The following is a 4,505-nucleotide window of genomic DNA, read 5'->3' as shown; positions in this document are numbered from 1 at the left end:
CACACACACACACACACACACACACACACACACACACACACACACACAAACAAACAGCAAAGACAAACACAATCAATTATTCAAGACTCTTGTTTTGGCTCATGTGTTTTTTTTTCTTATTATTTCTGTTCTGTTGTTTCTATAGCATCCTCTGGCAACCTAACAGCCAGGAGGCCCCGATGAGTGAGATACGAGGCCTGATGACTTGAGGTCTGTGTATGTCTTTGTAATTTAGATGGCAGAGTATAATTTGCATGCACAGCCTTCAACATTGTCTCATTGTGTGAAGGAACTATCCTTGCGGCTTTCCACAACTGAGGGTTGTCAAAGACCTGGCTTGGAAGACAAACCTTTGTCTCCTTGTTTATTTCCCCCATGAGTGGACATTTTCAGCGTGGTCATTCAGCATGGTTCAACCTCCATTATTGTAAATGGCACACTGTCCTCTAGTTTGTGGTATTTCCCTATCAGTTGGTAAGGTTCTATACGAACATATGTAAGGTACAGTTTACATTTTACATACGGGGTCCGTCATTCTTCAGTGTGCAAATTTGTGCACTAGATGGCACTATGGCACTTATTATTCAATGCCAACAGATAATTTCCATTTTGGAGGATAAGTGTATGCTGCTGACACAAGTGATGATCACAAACTGCTTGTTTTCCCTGAGCTGATGTTGATAATATCACGAAGAACTCCGTAGCCACTCGCATTAATCAATTAACTGTTTTGACCTTTAAGAACAAAGCAATTGTTTTGATTTTGGCTGCCGTAGTTTCACGTGGAATAAATATGAAAATACCGAATGGGAGTAGTGCAGATCACTTAAGTTTTCATTTTATCTCCAAGACTACTCTAACTTGACAGATTCAGAGTTTTTTTTTTATAAAGGCTCAAGTGAACATCAAACAAAACACTCTCCTGAATCAATGAAAACAGAAAAGAATCACATTGAGGATATATATTAGATGTGAATCCTTGCAGCGATGATGTCCTTGTAACAGATCATATTGTAAATACGATGGGTTAAATTGCACTTGTAGCTTCCCTTCAAACAGTCAGGCTATTCTCTCGGGGGGACAAGAGAGTGCTGCAGACTCTTCCTCTAATAACGCAAGACAATGAGATCCCAGCTCATAACATAGGCCTCCACTATATAGAACAAGTATTGGGGGCTTAGCAGCTAATAAAGTGGCAAGTCTTCAAATCCATGTCAGAAGAGCAGAGTGCCACAGGGACCTTTCATAACACGTGTATGTGCAGGTTCAACTGCAGTGTAAAGGTTACACGTCCACATTGCACTGATCTAACCTGATGAGTTGCCTTAAGCCCCACAAATTTCAAGGCTGTTTCTTATTTAAAGAAGCAGAAGTGAATAGTTAGCTCCCTCTCAACAGGATGACAAGCGGAGACAGGAGTTTGAGATGCAATTCAAGATCCACTGTGTATCCTCTTCTCAATTAAGTGCGCGTGAAGCAGCGACATCATTTAAATATGATTTAGATTCATTTCTGATAAGCTTGTTTTACCACATCTTTTGTAACTAGGGTAATGTTATTTCTTTCAAAATGAGCAAAAGGCATAATATACATCAATTTTCTTAATTGAATCATGCTGCCCTTTGAGTTCACGAAACACAGTCTCAGTAATTAGCTTTGATTGCCTGGTCTGTGTTTCATAAATGCTCTCTCCCGCTTTCTCTCTAGTGAACCTGTCCTTCACTTGAGCACAGACACTCCTCCAGCATTTCCACCCACTTTGTTTGTGAGTCTTTGATCCACAGTATTCCAGTTAAAGTTACACCCATGTGCTGCAAGTTGAAACTTTCAGCATTGTTGCTCAGGGGAACCTTATACCCGTGGCGCCTTCTGCTTTTGTCCTTCCCTTTAGCAACAGAACTCTCCTATGGTCCCGGACAAAAGACTACTCACGACACCATTTTATGATCTCTGTGATGATACCGTTTCCTTCTCCTGCGTGCATGTTACCTTGGTCTGCTCATCTAATCCGAAATGTTAATGTAAAAAAAACCCCATCATTAGGGGTTCTCCCTTGAGAAAATTGTTGATTTGGAGCAAAGGAAGTAAGAAAATCCTTTCTCCTCAGATTTTAACTGCAAACAAGAAAACCAATTTAAATCAGTATTTCTTCTATATGCTGCACAATAACATAAAAGTGTAAGAACAGATGCCACCAAGTTGATAATTGAATCATAAAACCAATTTTTTTTGGTTTTCAATTAAATTGATGTGCAGTATCAGCCGGACTGCACTCATAATGCTCATTGTGTTCAGTGGATGAATGTGTTTGTGCACACATTTTCATAACGCATTTAAATGTGCATGTGTGATAGTATGCACTGGAATTCCACATGCATGTTAAGCCTAATTGAAGCTACAATTATAACCATTTTCTACGACAACAATATAATCTGGTGTATAAAACACTTCAAGGCAGGAACAAGAAATACAGTATATTAAAGTAGAGTGTAAAGTGCTGCAATCTCTTGCCTCTCCAGTCTGTCTAATCACTATGTGAGTGAAACATTCATGGTACACTAGATCAGTTCAATATTTAATTTCTCAACAAAGACTACATGATGGAACAGATGCTCAAACTTTGTACGTTTCTCAGGAGAGAAAAAGTCACTTTCGTGGAAGCCATTGAGTACAGAGATTGTGATTGTGTACAAGCTTTGTGTTGACTTCTTTGTGCTCTTCACCTATGCACTAAACGTACAATCGTGGATGAAAAGATGTTCAAACAAACTAAGTGTGCATAGTGAGCCAGTGCTCAAACCACAGACTGAATACATCAATTGTTTACATCCAGGGGCACAAGAAACTCATGTGTGGAACCCCGTTAGTGATGCACCAGGGTTGGCCTTTGCCTCCATGTCACATTTCAAGTGAAGATTTGACTTGGCATGTTTACATAGGATTTCTTCATCTCCCTTTTAAACCCCTATGGGCAAACTGAAGGTGAGGGGAACTAAGATTATTATCCCCCGTTTCTCTGAGGAGCTTTTCTTTATGCACACCCTCGCAGATGTCGACATTTGGTTAGGCGGTGTACATAGAAGCCCCAGATTATCTGGCGCTTCAGCAAGTCTGTTTAGCTGAAGTTAGGAGTGGTTACTTTCCTGCACCTTCCTAATATTCCCTCGTGTTTTGCAACCTGGAGACCCCCGTGCTTAGTCATCTGTGTTAAAGAGTGTGTAAAAGAAAAATATTGATGATTGAATATTGCCGTCCATTCAAGACTTTAGGTCTTAGTTGTAATGATGTTCACGTCAATAAGATCCTGTGCAGACGTAGACCTAGTCGCAGGAAGCGTAACAGATGGTGTACTATATATCATAATGCTATAAAATCCAACAGGAATTGACAATTGAAATCCCACCCTGGAGTTTGCCTCTTTTAGCTTTGGCATAATCTCCTCAGGATTTCAATTGCAAAGTCAAAGAGAATAGTCTAGCACACGGGGACTAGTTATCTGGGGCAAATGCGGTCTAAGGTTGACAATGCAAAGGCTATGTTTATGTGCATCACACTTGCTATACTGAATGTTTCCCAGAGTACAAGAACATCCTCCCCTGAATTATATTCCTCTTCCCACGTCCCAGTGCTGCCGTGGAAAGTAGGCCAAGTGAGCACCAGGGCGTTGCTTTTTTAAGATGATCAGTTTGTCAGTGTGTTTTTGTGTGTGCTCAGGACGCCTATTCATGTGGCTTGACTCTGTAGAACAAAGACCAGCATTATACAATTTGCAGCACTTCCAATAGCAAGGAAAAGGGAGAGGTTGGAAAATAGGGACAGGACAAGTGTGGATGAAACAAAGACAAAAACTGGCTTGTACTCTAATTCATTTACTTCCTCTTTTCCACCTCTTTGTTGCAGCAAAAAGGTCCCTTGCCAGTAACACTCCTCTGCAGGAGCATACTGTACTCTAGCTGGCATGGATTATTTTTAGCTATTGCTGTGCAGCTTTCACCTTGACTCTCTCCATCTTGACATCATAATTAACATTTCTGTTAATAGTAACACAGTTCAATATTAATAAGGATCTCTGACTAAAATCAAAATTCAGTTGTAGAGGGATAATGAATTGTACCGCATTTCTTATATACAAGACACCTTGCCAATCACCATCAAATTTGCATCACTTAATCCCTGTATAGGAGTAAATTAGAGGCACTGATGCAACATGTAGAAAACATACATTTTGATGTGAGTGACTTGAGAGTTATTGGACTCCTGCAGGTGGGGCAGTATCACTATAAGTTGGCAATAGCTCCATCATATGGGTCAACAGGCAAATTAAAGTTCTCTTGAGTATTGAGGGAAACGCTGCTGCCTGTGTGGTCAGGCATGCACATGGGCTGTATAAAAAAAAAGGAGAGGAAAAACAAGGTTAAAGCTGATGCCTCCCGTTTTGGAGGCCACTTTGCCCGATGCAACATGTGTCCATATCATACTTACTGATGAGATTTTTATACGTCCTT

Source organism: Anarrhichthys ocellatus, unplaced genomic scaffold, assembly GCF_004355925.1.
Source record: "Anarrhichthys ocellatus isolate YVR2014 unplaced genomic scaffold, GSC_Weel_1.0 scaffold3, whole genome shotgun sequence".
NCBI classification, from domain to species: Eukaryota; Metazoa; Chordata; class Actinopteri; order Perciformes; family Anarhichadidae; genus Anarrhichthys; species Anarrhichthys ocellatus.
This window is presented reverse-complemented; position numbering follows the sequence as displayed.